The sequence below is a fragment of the Malaya genurostris genome, chromosome 2, assembly GCF_030247185.1.
Source record: "Malaya genurostris strain Urasoe2022 chromosome 2, Malgen_1.1, whole genome shotgun sequence".
NCBI classification, from domain to species: Eukaryota; Metazoa; Arthropoda; class Insecta; order Diptera; family Culicidae; genus Malaya; species Malaya genurostris.
The window spans coordinates 324,216,527-324,233,063 of NC_080571.1; the positions used below are offsets into that span (position 1 = coordinate 324,216,527).

At 36.7% G+C, this 16,537-nt stretch overlaps 1 protein-coding gene across 4 annotated transcripts in view; it reads left to right on the plus strand.

Moving 5' to 3' along the window:
• LOC131431375 (GTPase-activating protein CdGAPr) overlaps positions 1–16,537 on the plus strand; it is a 115,537-nt gene that overhangs the window by 52,544 nt on the left and 46,456 nt on the right. Inside the window, exon 2 of one of the 4 annotated variants that reach the window (XM_058597054.1) lies at positions 14,769–14,890. The exons of the other annotated variants lie outside the window; for them this stretch is intronic. The gene's annotated coding sequence lies outside the window, so the exon portion shown is untranslated. The remainder of the gene's footprint in view (positions 1–14,768; positions 14,891–16,537) is intronic. 4 annotated transcript variants of the gene reach the window in all.

The window sequence follows — 16,537 nt, forward strand, 5'->3', positions numbered from 1 at the left end:
AAATTTCGAAATTGAACTTAGCTCGTTTTCTCATAGAAAAAGGGATGTTTGAAAATTGGATAAACAAGAATGTGTGTAAATCAGTCAAACTTTTTATTAAGAATTCTAATCATGTTTCTTTTTTAATTTCAATTCACTGAAAAAAAAAAACAAAGATTCGAGCTTCTTTTTCATCGAATGCGAATTTACCGTCCTTTCGAGATTGGCTTCTTTGATCAGGTTTGTACCAAATTGGATGAAGCCGATCTCGGAAGGCCGTATAATTCGCATTCTCTGAATAGGCTGCACCAGCCTCGTTGTTCATTTTCCTAGCCGCAGAACACTAGTTTGCCTCGAACTGGTGGTTTTAGCTGGGCCATACCACTTCATATTTTTTCCGTGATGGCAAGATGCCAAATTCGATCGAAAAAAATATTTTGTTTTTTCTTGCGGATAGACAACACACATTTTTTGTCCTGGAATCCCTGCATATAAAGTTTCTGATTATCGTTCCGGGAGGGACAAATGGTCTGCCACATGAGGTTTTTTCTATACGAAATGTGACTGCTTAATGAATTTAGAAACTCTATCGCCTACTCCTTCTGGTTGTTGTATAATGTTTCTGCTCTGATAGCTGTAAGGGTTGTTTCGCCAAATAATTCAACTGTCTAAAAATTGTATTGGAATTGATTTCAATTCAATAAAAATTAAACATGTTAGTGTTCACCAAAAAAAATTCAAATTGTTCACATAATGAACAAAATTAATTTCGGAGGTTTTTTTTTGTACAACAAGAATACTCTTTAAATGGAATTTTCAGGACAGCTAATTGTCATTGTTAATTACAAAGCATCTGCTTTGGTGTATCTCTCCGGGAAATTTTTGCGCTACTTTTCTGTAAACTGAGCACAAACAAAAAAAAACCTGTTTTAATCCACCTAGTGGTGTAATGATGCCTTTCTCATGTATAATATTGTGGTATTCTATTCAAAATTTTTCTTTTCGATTTTTGAAAGAAACCAAGAGATTGTTTGTGCATAATATACATAATAAAACAGTGCTTTGATTGCGTAGGTCATCCTTAAGGAAACGAAGTGGGTTCACTATTATATGCACTTCCGGCACCGGAACCCGAGAACCGGTATAATCAAAGTCGGTTCGTACGGCCACCAACTAACATGACATACAAACTCTACTAGTACGCACTCTAAATTACGATTTATATGTTTGTTGCATCCGAAAATATGCAGTAAATTTTGGTAGGACCATAAGACCTTTCAATTGACCCTAAGATTGGGAATAACGGTTTAGAGTCCAGTTTATAACATTTTGTACGGTTTTTGTTCCGCCAGTTTAAGTGACGGTGTACAATATTGAACACACTTTACCCTATAACTCCGGAACCGGAAGTCGGATCCGGATGAAATTCAGGAATTCCGTATGGGACCACGAGATCTTTCATTTGAATCTATGTTTGTGGAAATCGGTCAAGCCATCGCACAGTGGTTCAAAAGCGCAATTTCACGCTCTTAATTGATAACTCATAGGATCGTGTTTTTGAGGTACAGTATCTTAAGCAAAGTTGCTCAGAATGATAGACGCCATCTTTTGGCAAACATTATTTATGTGATTAATCCCCCTAAAAGTGAGATAAACATTTTATTTTAGCTCAGAGCCAACATAGGGGCTAAGTCACTTCGACAAAGTTGTGCAGAAAATTATTTCAAACAAGTTTGCTGAAGGTACTATTCCCGTAACTTGAGTGTAATTCAAGATATAATGTATTTTCTGAATAAGGTGTCCAAAAACCAGTTATTGTAAGAAAACATATATATTTTCAATTTATATGAGTTTTTCATGTTATACAAAGTTTTTTATCTTCCGGTTCGGACAGTAAATGGCAAACGACCTTTGCCTTTACTTTCTGACATATTGGAGACTCGGATAACTCGTATCGCTAAGATGCCTAAGTTCGACTCCTCTGGTAGAAGGTAAAAGTTTAAATACGAGAAGCCTTCTGCTTACTTAAATGACCCTTGTCACGTCTCACTTTTCCGCACTTTATTCTTCACATCCTTGCTCTTCCTTGAGTACTATGGCTCTATGATTTCATATTCTTTCTCCTCTTATAATCTCTAGTTAGTTTGATATCGTTAAAAAAACGAAAAAACTACACAACTTTCTCGAACATACTATGCTGCTATCATTTCAGTTTAATGAAATAGAGCAATTTTTCATGTTTTTTTAAATAAAATTCTACCTTGTCTATTATCAAAAGGCGCAGGAAGGTGCAGATGAGACTGCTTACATATTAAACTACTTCAAAAGAGCTTTCATACCGTGGTTGAATTACTCGTCTGCAGGCGAGATATGTTCTTTTCAAATATCCTTGTCCTTGACATTTTCAATGATAAGGTTCATTGTATTTCAGATCAGATTTCAGTATATATTCGTTACCATGGAAACTCTTACAATAAAAGGTTTTTATGGACATCGAAGTCTACAAATTGAAAAGTTTAGTAATAATTACAGACGGTTTTTTGAAAGTAACTGTCCAACGTTTTTTAAAAGTGAGATAAGAAGCCACGACTTTGAAAAAAGGCAATCATCATGTCGAATTACGTTATGTCATTTTCTGGTAAGTTTTTTCTTTAGAAAAGATCTGTGGATAAATATCTTCTATTCATCAATTAAAAAGGAGATCGATAAACGCTTGCTATATTGTACTGTTCATAATGATTAAGAAGTTTCTTTTATACAGATGTCGGGAGTATTATACACGCGAGCAATCCAGATCACTTACGAATCGGGATCCCATGAATTGGCAATTAGTTTCATTGGATCCTTTGGTTACAAATATTCGTGAATTGTCAAAACAGTCCAAGAAGAATCTGTCGAACGATGCTAAGAGTCTTTAAGCTGGCTAAGAACATTGCCAGCTATCATAAAATAAATACAAATAACTAAAAAATGAGTTTTGATCATACTTTTCTCTACCAGAAGATGACATAACTTAATTCGATTTGATGATGACTTTTTTGAAAGTCGTGACAAAACAGTTACTAAACTATTCAATTTATAGACTTCAATGTGCACAAAAAAATAATATTTTGTGGCAAGTACCATAGTAATGAATATATACTGAAATCTGATCTGAAATACAATGAACCTTATCATTGAAAATGTCAAGGACAAGGATATTTGAAAAGAACATATCTCGCCTGCAGACGATCGCAGACGAGTAATTCAACCACGATATGAAAGCTCTTTTGAAGTAGTTTAATATGTAAGTAGTCTCATCTGCACCTTCCTGCGCCTTTTGATAATTGACAAGTTAGAATTTTAATAAAAAAAACATGAAAAATTGCTCTGTTTCATTAAACTGAAATGATAGCAGCATAGTATGTTCGAAAAAGTTGTGTAGTTTTTAAAGATTGAAAACTTTGTTTAACATGAAAAACTCATATAAATTGAAAATATATATGTTTTCTTACAATAACTGGTTTTTGGACACCTTATTCAGAAAATACATTATATCTTGAATTACACTCAAGTTACGGGAATGGTACCTTCAGCAAACTTGTTTGAAATAATTTTCTGCACAACTTTGTCGAAGTGACTTAGCCCCTATGTTGGCTCTGAGCTAAAATAAAATGTTTATCTCACTTTTAGGGGGATTAATCACATAAATAAAATTTGCCAAAAAATGGCGTCTATCATTCTGAGCAACTTTGCTGAAGATACTGTACCTCAAAAACCACGAACCTATGAGTTATCAATTAAGAGCGTGAAATTGCGCTTTTGAACCACTGTGCATCACTGAGAAAAGTGAGTGAGATCCATTTTGGTATATATGACCACTATTTCCGGTGCTTCCGGAACCGGAGAACGGGAATCAGGATAGCCGGAATCGGTTTGGTTAGTTGCCTACTGATAATGACTATCGATTTGTGTTAAGAAAATTTTTTACGTTTTTTGTTTCGCCGGTTTAAGTGACGCTGTACAATATGTAACACACTTTACCCTATAACTCCGGAACCGGAAGTCGGATCCAGATGAAATTCAGGAATTCCGTATGGGACCACGAGACCTTTCATTTGAATCAAAGTTTGTTAAAATCGTTTCAGCCATCTCCGAGAAAACCTAGTGAGATTATTTGACACATACGCACACACGCACACACATACATACATACACACACACACACATACACACAGACATTGCTCAGCTCGATAAACTGAGTCGAATGGTATATGACACTAGGCCCTCCGGGCCAATTTTCATTAGTCGGTTTTTCAAGTGATTGCATAACCTTTCTATATGAGAAAGGCAAAAAGATTTATATAACTCTGCCGTATCGCTTTTATTCGTGTGCTGTCCGACCTCGCTGCCGCTCGTTCGGATCGACCTAAGAGGAAGTTATTTAACTTCACTTTCTTCGTGTTTCACCTTTGGCTCATCAAAGGTTCAAGTAATTAAAATTGAACTACCATTGCCACCTAACAGTTCAGTTTTTAAACCGCTATGCAGACGCAAAGTTTACATTATTTATCGAACGCGTTTAAGGACCACTGACTAGTCGCCACCAACTGTGAACATTTAGGGCTTTGATTACTAAGTAACCGGTAGGTGCAAAAAGTACACATTTTTCCATTTTATTCACGTTTCGCCTTCGGTTTATTAGTACTTTAAACAGTTCAAAGTCCGACACTTTGTACTTTGTTACCAAATGTCTAAACGTTCAAGAAATTTCGGTTTGTTTATACAGTGACGTCTTTTATTCGGTTTTGTATGCCATCATTTTATTCAGATTTTTAAAGTAAAGCGGTCTTTTAAAAGCAGTCCAGAAGTTTGCGGGTTTTTTTGTATGCAAATTTCCGAGGGTTTTAATGCGATTTCTTTATTCGTTTTTCTTCATGCACTGTATCCATTACATTGAATGTTCATTCGCACAAAAATCTTCCCAAAGTAATGTAAGACGTATCCGTATCAATAACAGTACATGCACCGAATAAACGAAGCTATTATAGCAAGATTTCGACGAAATGGCTAGCGATGAAGTGGCTTTCGGTAAAATGATCCGCTCCCGTCTTGGTGTAGGTTTCATAATTATGTATCACGCAATTGAACTTTGAAGGCATCATCATGCATAATCATAATTGCTTTTCGAGCACATTCATCAATTCTGCCAACTTGGCGTGCGAGTAGTTCGAAATTTCACTATGCGCAAGTAAAATTTTTACGAATTATTCCACTTGTTTTCATTTTCATAAGCGAAGAGTGAATGTGAACATCAAACAGTAGACATTTTAAAATGGAGGGTATGCAATCAATGCACGATGAAGAAAATGTGTTAAGTTGAATTTGAGATAAACTTTTCACACATAGGAGAGTTGATTCTGTATTGTTGTATTGTTTGACAGATAGAAGTTGTCAAACGTTTAAAATGCGCACTAACGATGTTCATTCTTAAAATTCAAGTTTTCATCCAATTTTCAACAAGGTTTTAGAGAGTAAAAATAAACAATTGAAGTTAGTTTTGGCTTTATTCATTTAATTTATTTCGCCTTTATTTCCGAACACGCGAACCTCATGAGCATGAACTTAGCGAGGCACCTCTTGCCGATGATAACGCAAATAGGTGAATAATTTCTTGCTAATTAATTACGGTGATTTTGAGTTTGTTGCTCAATTTTTATTTTTTTGAGTACTTTGTTGAAATCGCATGAAGGTGAACTCTTCTCCCAAACATGCTTCAAAACAAATCGAAGCCCAGTGAATATTTTGTTGCTAATTAGTTACGGTGATTTTGAATTTGTTGCTCATTTTTTTAAAGAACATCGCTAAGTTCATATGAAGATAGCGAAGCCCCACTCTCAAATATGCTTCAAAACAAACGAAGCCCAGTGAATAATTTGTTGCTAAATAGTTACGGTAATTTTGAATTTGTTGTTCAGTCTTTTATTTATATTTTTGAGTACTTCACAAAGTTCATATGAAGTTAGCGAGCCCCCTCCCAAATATGTTGGTAATTTGTTGCTAGTTAGTTACGGTAATTTTAATATTTTTGCTCAATTTTTTTATTGTTTTGAATACTTCGCTACGTTTATTATTCACCTATTTGCGTTATCATCAGCGTGAGGTGCCTCGCTAAGTTCATGCTCATGCGAACTTCGGTCTTTATTCCAGTAACTCATGTTTTCTCAATTTCTTCTACGTTCTTCACTACTTTAGCTCAGTTTAGAATGTGCTCTTTGATAATGGCCAACTATTTTTCTATTGGGAGCAGCTCCGGAGTGTTTTGGGGGCATAGATCTTTCGGCACGAAATCAACCTGTCGATTTTGTTCATGATATTTTCATACCACGTTTCGTCATCGACTAATCAGTGCATTGGCAGTTTATGTTGATCAGCTCATGACACCTCATGGTTCTGCATAAACCGCTAAGTAGTAAATACTTTTTGAAAATCAGTGGTTGAAATTTTAATCGCTACTGCACTGATGAGTCTAAGACGAAAAGTAAAACAAATAAGAACATAGTTACACTTTTTGTTACTACTCAACAACAAAAAAAAGCTTTCATGGGAATGAAATAAAATTTCATATTTCTTTGTGAGCTTCCACATAAATTTAATCTGTCTCACTGTTCCGTGTCGCGTGGATGCCTATCTCGAAAATGACGTGTTCGACTTCAAATAATATTCATGACGGCGTTTCACAGTACAACGGACCAACTATTTAGAGCTGGAAATGACAATCTGTTGTTTCGACATGCGTAAATGACGACCTGCAAGTGTAAGGAAAAGAAAATTGTTCAAATATTTAGATTTTCCGCACACAACCCGCACCAGCCCGTGGGTGTGTGAAAAAGTGAAAATAAACACTTTGCAACCGTTAAACACTACTACTCCACATGAGTCAGCTCTACACGAAAATGTTCGCGATTTCTTAAGTCTATTTTTATCGAACTCATGCAGACGGGGATCTTCCGCGCGAAATACTTACCCGGTAAGCAGAAAAAAGTGCGGATACCTGTAGCGAGCAGGCATAACCCATGCCGTTTGCGATTTATTGTTAATTAGTTTTCGGCCCATTCGACTCGACTGAATGTGCGTGTTCAATTGGCTAATTACTAGCTTTTGCGTGCCTGGGTGAACATTATTTTCGACGCCACTTCGGTTCCCTAGAGGAGTACGATAAATATAGCTGACCGGTGCTTTGGCAAATTGGAGCAATATTTTGCAACGATTTTATGACATTATTAGTGAAGTGTGCTGTACAATTTATTGATCCATAATACTAGGCTGTTCGTCTGTGAGATATCTTCAAAATCAATAAATTTACGTTATTTTGTTGTTTGTTCATTTTCAGTACTATAATTTGCCATAAACACACGTAGCAAAATTGAACAACCTCATTGCAGTATTTTGAACGAAACGGAATGGATTACATTACATAGTATCAACAGATGTCATTTCCATCAGTCCACGACCCCAGTATGTTTTCAACTCACACTTTGTTAAGCTCAATAGCGGGAAGCAAGTAATATGGGGCAAACTAATAATTGCTAGAATATAATTTACGATCGTATCTCTGCTAACTGACGGAATGATGTATTCGTTCACGTTCGATTTCACGTAGAATCCGAACGCTGTCTGCCGCTTTGATGGGCAGCAGACTTCACGGCTTCACGAGGTTCAGATGCATCATTTATTTTTGTTGATCGTAAAATCCACCATCATTCCACTGGGTTGGTAGCGTACCCGCGAAAGGATAAAACAAAAGCATTAAAGCTGTTTTTTATTGGGATTCGTTTGGGGAACATGTTCATTTTCGCGAAACTGTAGCTCTTAATTAGTGCAGCACATCCGTAGTGCTCTCTTTTAATGAAAAACAAAAAAAACTAGCTACAGTTCCATGAAATGGTTAGGTGCACAAAAAGACACTAGTGTTGTATGCTAACCGGGTAGTCCAACGAGTTAATGAAAAAAGGATGATAATCAGGTTGTAGATGAACCCGAAAAAGGTAGATGATTTCAAGCTAGAAAGAATATAATGAATGCCGTCTACACTTTTTTTTGGATAAAATGATGACTGGTAGCATAAAACAAGCCAACCTATGTAGATAGGGGAAAAAACGATAGTTTTGCTCTCAGACACCTGCTTTTCTCATGGTTCGGGCTGTTTAAAATTTCACATAAACTTCATTCAGTGATTCCTGTTACCGAAACCCAGATCCGAATAAAATTCAATAGCAGCCTCTAGAACCATAAAACCTTTCACTTGAATTGAGGTTGTGTAAATCGGTTAAGCCTGTTCTGAGAAAATAAAGTGAGTTACGTATTGGACCACTTCCACTATACTTCCGGAACAGAAATCTGGGGACCGTTAGAGTCGAAGTCGGTTCGTGTGACCAATAGCTAACAAGGCCTACAAATTAGATTAACTTCGAGCCCAATATAGATATTATTTTACGGTTCTTGAATCGTTGCTTTAAGTGGCGGTTTGAAATTTTAAACACATTTCGCCCTGTAATTCCGGATCCGGAAGTTGGATCGGGATAAAATATATCGGTCACCTATGAAATTATAAGACCGTTAATTTGAAACTTATATGAAAATCAGTTGAACCATCTGAACCAAAGTAGGAGTGAGGTCCATTTTAGAGTTTTTGAACCACTATTTCCGGTACTTTCGGAATCGATAACCGAGTGCCGGTATAATTTGGAATGACTTCGTTTCATCTCCAACAGTTGAGATCTGCAAACGAAAGTAAATCATTCAAGAATTTCGCTCTCCATTTGGTCACTTTAAAAAAAACACACTAGAAATTGAAATTTTTACGTTAATCACTTAAGAACTTTCTATAGGATCGTGAGTTCACAATTCCAAAATTTTGTTCCAATAGTCGTTATGAAGTTTTGAATTAAATTATAACAATGAATTGTATTATTTTTATACAAATTCTATTTTCTTCAATACATTATTTTGTTTTAACAATTTACCACAAAATCTAATTTATGATTTTGGATTCATTTTCCAAAAATTTTTGTCTCCAAAACAATAATGTATGGTACAACTTAGGTTATTCTATTAAGTTTGGTCACAATTCAAGAAATATTTTAAAATCATATATAAAAACACGGAACGGAAAGAAAATTGAAACCGGTAATGTGGCCTGAGGAACATAATAAGACTATCCCTAAATGACAAAACCTGAATCGATCAGTAAAAGTAAAAAAAATCCGTTTTCGACCGGCACATCAGTAACGATATTGCATCTCGGTACAAAACAATATGTGTTCTGCAAATAGCAAAACAAAATGTGTTCTGCAAATATCATAAAATATGGAAACATGGTCACGGTGATATAATATTTTTTTCTTCGAACTTCTCTCGCCGTGAAAAATAGAACTTTGATTTTAAAGTGGAAAGTAATTTTATTATATTGCAATTTGTTTTGACATGATACGAAAACCACCAAAAGAAATAAACGCATTGCTTATATCAGCTGCAAACATCGAGTGTGAAAATAGAGGAAGAAGTTATTCTTAATTTTTTTAAGATTGTAAAAGCATTGTACTCACCTAAGAGTTCAGTATTTTTCTTATATTTTCAATTCCTGTAAAAAAATGTTTCAAATGCTGAGTTCTTGCGATCACTAGTGAACCGTGAATAATTCGAACTGAGTGCTTTTAAAGCTGCCTGACTGTCTGAACAAAAATAAATTCGATTCTCTGTTGTGTCCCACACAGAATCGCGTAGATATCTGCTTGGAACACAGTACAGTATCTACCAAGAAAATTAGACTGATCTAGCCTCATTTCACGACAGTAGACACCAGCACCAGCACGACCATCCAACAGAGAACCTTCCGTATAACAAACGATTGTACTCACCTGAGAGTTTAGTATTTTTCTTATATTGTCATTTTGAAAATTATGTTATTTACCGGGTATGAGACACTGTTTAAACATTTTAATAATAGTTAGAGCGTGGATTTTCATTACTAAAGACTGTCCCAGAAAGTATGGGCGCACTTTGATTTCGCTGTAAATATTTCACAAGTGTTAGATATTCAAATTTTATTCGATATACTGATAATATTAGACTACAACAACAGCATATTATTCTCAACATTTGCTACTTAGCCATTGTAGACTAGCTGGCGCACCTTCTTGCGAACGTCCCTCATAAAATTCCGTACAGACTTCTTGGCGACAAGTTTTGACACTTTTTCAAATCTTTTTCGAACTGTTGAATAGTTTCGGCTGCCGAGACATGTTTACTAAGATGTGCCTTCGTTAATGCCCAAAATTCCTCAATTGGTCGAAGTTGTGGGAAATTTGGTGGATTCATGTCTTTTGGGACGAAAGTGACATTATTGGTAGTATACCATTCTACCGTTGATTTCGAGTAGTGGCAAGAAGCAAGATCTGGCCAGAAGACAACAGGATCCTTGTGGCTTCGAATCATAAGTAGAAGTCGTTTTTGTAAACATTCCTTGATGTATATTTCGCTGTTCATTGAAGCAGTGGTGATGAAGGGTTTCGAAATCTTACCGCAGCTACAATTGCTTGCCAGACCATAGCTTTCTTACCAAATTTTTCGACTTCGATCGATATCTCGGACTGGTTTAACACTTGCCCTTCTCGCGCCGTATAATATTGTGGTCCCGGCAAGGATTTGTAATCGAGTTTCACGTAGGTTTCGTCTTCCATGATTTCCAGCAAGAATCGTATTGTACAGCTTTCGAACCCTCGGCCTGATCGATGCTTCTTGTTTCGGACTACGTTTTGGTTGTTTCTGCTTCTTATAGGTTCGAAGATTCAAACGTTTTTTAGCACGAAGAACATTTGACTTCGAAGTGCCCACTTTTTTGGCCACATCCCGAACTGAAACCTCCTTCTTTTGCTCGAACGCATTCAGTGTATGTTTATCCAACTGAGGGTTAGCAGGACCTTTTTTCGACCCGTTTTCGGTTTATCCTCAAAGGTGTTATCCTCACCAAACTTGCTGATTGCATTTCACACGGCTTTTTCACTTACTCCTTCCATTTTTGCTATCTTTCTCAGTGACAGTCCGCGTTCTGTGCACCATTTGTACACAATTTTTCGACGTTGTTCTGCTGAAAGTCCACGCATTTCGAAACAAACTAATAAAAACGAATAAACAACTGCATAAGTGGTTAGAGAAGAGTGTAAACAGCAGGACGCGGCCATAAAAATTGACAGTTTCTGAACCATTGCGAAATGGCAGCGGTTTTTGGTTGCGTTCATACTTTCTAGGACAGTCTTTAAAACTACGTGTTTACTCATTGGAAATATGAAAAACTAAGCTCAGGTTGTTAGTAAAATTTCCTGTTTCTATATTGATAAACTCCACATTCCAATCATATGTATTAGAAATTCTAAAATAACCAATGGAATATCATGGAAAAGTGTTACTAAAAGTTCTATTGAAGCGATAAAAAACTATCGATATGGGTCAATATTTTCAAACTTAGAATTGATTTTTCTAAGTGTTTTATAGTAGGTGCCTCAGGCCCAGGTACCATTTTTTGTGCAAGAAACATTTCCTCATAATAATGTAAATAGGCACTGTTGGCTGGTTATATAGCTTTTACAGCTGTTCTAAACTTTTCGTCAATTTTACGCCAAGAAGCAAAAATGGAACAGCTGGTACCTGGGCACTTCGCTTATAATAATAAGCAGTTCGTTCATACGCTTTACGGAAGTGTTGAGGAATCTTCTTTAAATGACTAGATAATATAAGTCAGTCGCAATGAGATTAGTCTAAATAGATCGGAAGGAAAGTCGCACGTGTTTTTAATATTAGGACGTTGGCATTTCCACTCTCCCTATCTAATACGTTTATGTAAGGTGTCCTGATAGTCCCTCCCGATCCTCTGATTTTTAGTAAATGAATTTCAATAGATACAACAACATCGGAAATGTAGCTGATAAAATAAATCAAGCATTAAGATATAATTCGTGTATAGCAAATACTAACAGACATATTTCAATCTCGGGTAACGGTTTCCAAGCATAACTACCCGATTGAACACACAAGCTAATATTTCTTAAGAAAGTATTGTTCATACAATACCATAATCTAATAATCATTCCCTTAAAAGTCCGTTGAATCCAATCTTGATAAGCTCTAACATTGAAAAACCGAATTACGTGCCACTATTCCCATGATCTACAAAAGTTAAAAAGTCTAATTGTTAGCAGCAGGGGATTCAGCCGGCGGCGTGGTCATCAATCCAACCGACAGCCGTAAAATTAATGTATTCACGTTTATACGATGAGAAAGCAATTCGCATTTTACAAACATGCAATATTTATGTTTTCGCATCTCACGATTGCGCATAAAACAAACATCATCGCCATCAACTTCATCACAAACGCGCGTTTGCACACGTGTTTTTTTTTTATTCCTCTTGCTTGTCTTAATGCCGTTACTGTTTTCAGTTCAGCGCTAAATCTCGCGTCCATTTGGCGTGTGTTTTATGGATCTTCGGTTCCCTTTCGACTCCCTGCCCGCTTGGGTTGAATCGCACCGCTGAAAAAGACATTGAACTGAAGAAGCTAAACGCAACGGACTGCGATTCCCATACGAACGCTACGAAATGCAACTTTCCATTTCAACGGCCGTCCAATTCCACTTCACAAACTGCACTGCATCGAATGACCCTTCTTCAGTCAGTCAGTCAGTCGAAGCCCTGATATAGGTCAACTCGCGCATAAGTGCAACTTTCTCTCGCGTTCTGCAAAGAGCACCCGGCCCTACCCCAAAACGAGATCACGCCTCGATTCAACCAGATCAATCATTGATCAATTATGGGCTTTCGAGATCGTGAAAAATTTTCAAGTCATTTCGATTTTGATGAATTTTTCACGTGAATCAAACAGTTGAGTATTGTTTTTCTATGTCTATCTCTCTTTCTCTATCAGTATTTATATGTTGTTTATCATTTGAGAAATTTTCCGGATTGAAAACCCTTAGAAATATCTTTTCCTACGTGCAATCATTCTGCAAAGCCGGTGATTGACAGATGATTCGTCGGATCACTGACATCGTTCGTGCATTTACCAATCGAACGAATCGAATGGTCATTCAAACCGGGCGAGAGGTACTCCACCGCAGAGCTAATTTACTATTGAAAGAGAAAATTTCTCGTAGCCAATTCACCGGGACACGAGGTGCCGTTTTTTTTTTGTTGTTGTTTTCTGCTGCTACAGTACGGATCGATTGTAAATTTAAAAATGCGCCAAAGTGGAATTCAAACTGTTTATAATCGGTTCGACGAAGGAAAAGAAAAACATTTTAATTGAAGGAAAAAAAATTAATGGCCAACGTTGGTGGATGCTCGAAGATGAAAGTGGATTTACCAGCGTTGCAACAGTGCCAATGCGTAATGCGTTTGCGTCTAGAAAGTGAAAACAAACATTGCATAAACAATGCGTGGGAAATGGCTCTGGTTTTGATATACGGCCAAATGAGGCGGTTATTTGTTTGTTGTGGGATATTAATATTCCAGTCGTGTTTGCTAGAAGTCGTGTCTAGTCTTCTGCGCAAACATTAAAGCTCTAATAAAACCATATCGTAAATAAAAACCCCACGTATAAAGAATAATATATAAGCCATTATTTATTGACAAATTAGAAAAAAGTGAATTGTGATCAAATGTCTTTGACCAGTATTCAACAGTAATAACTTGCATTCACATAGACTCGTGTAGTGAAGTCCCGAAATCCAATCAACATTGGTTTTTTTCGGCCCTCCATGAAATTCTCGATTTATGAGTCGTGCATTTTTGCGATCATTTTCAATGATGTAAACACAGAAAAAATGCACAAAACAGTTGACCTAACAGCAATCGTCAGTATTCAATGTGCCAAACAGTCAAGAAAATCAAGTTCAACTAATAAGTTAGCAAGTACAATCATTTACCACGGGGTTTGTCACTGAAACCAAACCAGCTCATTTGTAATGAAACCTCAGTTACCAGGATGACACAACCTGTTTCTGCGATTTCACTTGCACGGCAAGGTTTTTCATAAATCTTCCATTTGAATCAATTTAGTCGAACGACCGAACCACCACACACCGCAAAACATACATACTTCAAGGTTGAATGTGTGCAAATGTTTTATGCTGTATGCATTTGCGGTTAGCTCGTTTGGTCACAGTTTACATTGACCGTCTAGACCTGCTCCGTTGGAATTGGAAGCACTATACTATACAACACGTATCGGGTGTTCCGCAGAGCGCGCGCTGATTTGCCCCTGACTTCCTTTCCTCAATTTGCGCAAATTGTAAACACCGAACAGAGAGACTCGCTGCGCTGGATTGTATCTGGTACAACTTTCAAATCTCATGCGTGCGTTTATTTTTGCTTTCGTGCAGTCAAGACAGCATCGCTTTCTTTGTTTTGATTAGCCGCATCCTCGAATCGACGAAAAATGTGAACTCGAGCTTACCCTCTAAAACAACCGCTACCGTGAAGCGTTTTGCGACTTACAATCAGTTTAAATTGTGTCATTCCGTGGCGTTGCTTTTGGATCGTTGGCCTCGTCGCCGATGGTTTCGACCAAAGCTACCGCAACAACAACAACAACAAAAAACAAGTAACGCCACAACCAACCGACGGTGGTGTACAATTATACAGTTAATTTCGCACCTCCCTCGGTGAATCATTGACCGTTTTTGCATTGCTAATATCGGACAATTTATCTACTCACATACGCTGATTGTTTATCTTTCGTTTCTTCTCTTTGCAGGTGAGCGAGTAGTCATCCAACAAATTTGTTTCTGGGATTCACGATCGGCCGACACCCGCTGAATATCAACAACCATTGGGACATCGAAATTGGGTCATGGCTGCCCGTAATTCATGATCGAGGTGTGTTGCAATGATTGCAGTTGTATTATTCAAGTTTTTAGTGAGCGAAGATAATTTCTGAAGATTCCATAGTTCTACTTAATCATTTTTTCACGCTGATTACGTATATTTGTTTTGTTATGGTTTTAAGTATTTTGAAAGGTAAAGAAGTAAAACTTCGTCGGATCATGTTGGGGTTGTTTCCGTGATTTTGATGGAGCCGCCTTTCCGATACCTGAACTGGTCGAACTCGTCCGAAAAGAAGACTCATATTTTTTTAGAGTAAGAAAAAAATGCCATTCTTCTCTAATTTATAAAAGCAACAGGTTTTGATGAGTGACGTGATGTTGCCTCTCTCATATAACTTATATTCTCATGAATATTCATGTAGTATTCTCTACACAATTTTGATTGAATCTTGAATAAAAACAAGAAAGCCTACAAATTGAAACAGTTTTCAGTCAAATAATTTCTGTTATTCAAAATATTTGTCGTTCCTAACTACTACTACTACTACTACTTCTATTCATTTTAGTGGTAGCACATGGATTTTTATCGGAAAAAACTGTGTTTCAGTCCAAGTATCAATCTTTTTTTACACATTTTCGTAAAACCAGACATTGAATAAACTATGTGCCATCGATCGGGCGAAGTGGTAGCCAGATGGAGCAACTTTTGGAGAGCAAGGCGGATAAGGTAATACTGTAAAATGACTTTATTGTGTTTTTACCTGGATTAAGTATGTTTTTTTTTAAATACTCGACTCAAATGAATTCGGTATCAATTTTTCCATCAAATGATTTGTTGTCGATTTGCAAACTTGGTTTTACCTGGACTGTTTGCAGTTGGGCTATTTTGTGGTCGCCTTTTCCGATTCGATATAGAAATCCCTTCAAATAATGCATTCACTAACAAAAAATCATCGTTTTACATAGTGGAATGTCGTCTAGATTGGACCACTGTTTGAATTTGCCCTGTATCTTTTGTTTATAGTGGAATATTCTCAATATTGATGTCTTATACTATGTTCACACTATGAGTTAAAACAAGTTTTAACTCTGATTTCATGTTTTAAGTGAAATAACATGTTTTCCTTTTGCGTTATTTCATATTCAGAAACGTCACATTAAAACATGTTTTCCCGAAATAACATGATATAATTGTCAGTAAAGCATAACCCTGCTAGCATTTTCCTTCACTTTTCGACTATGTCAATTGACAAGCTGTTCAACAACAGCAGTTTTCCATCAAAGTAGCCATGTAATCATAATAAAACAAAACTGAAAACTGGTACCAACGTTGCCAGGTATACCGATTTCTCGGTATTTATACAGATTTTTGACCTCTATATCACAATACAGATATGTTCTCCTAAAATACCGATAATTCACGGATCACACAGATAAGTACCGATTTTGGTTTTTAGCTTCAATAGACATGAGAAAAGGTTGTCGTGGGACCTTTTTTTTGCTCACCTCTTGGTGACATTTACTACTACTTATGTAGAAGAGACTCTGATACCGATATGGTACAGATAGATTTTTGCGGCGAATACAGATTTTTGGAAAAACGACCTGGCAACGCAGACTGGTACAACCACTTCTGTTTTTAAATTAAAAGATGACTTTTTTGGTCATTTGCTGCTCAAAAATATTCGAAACGTTAGCA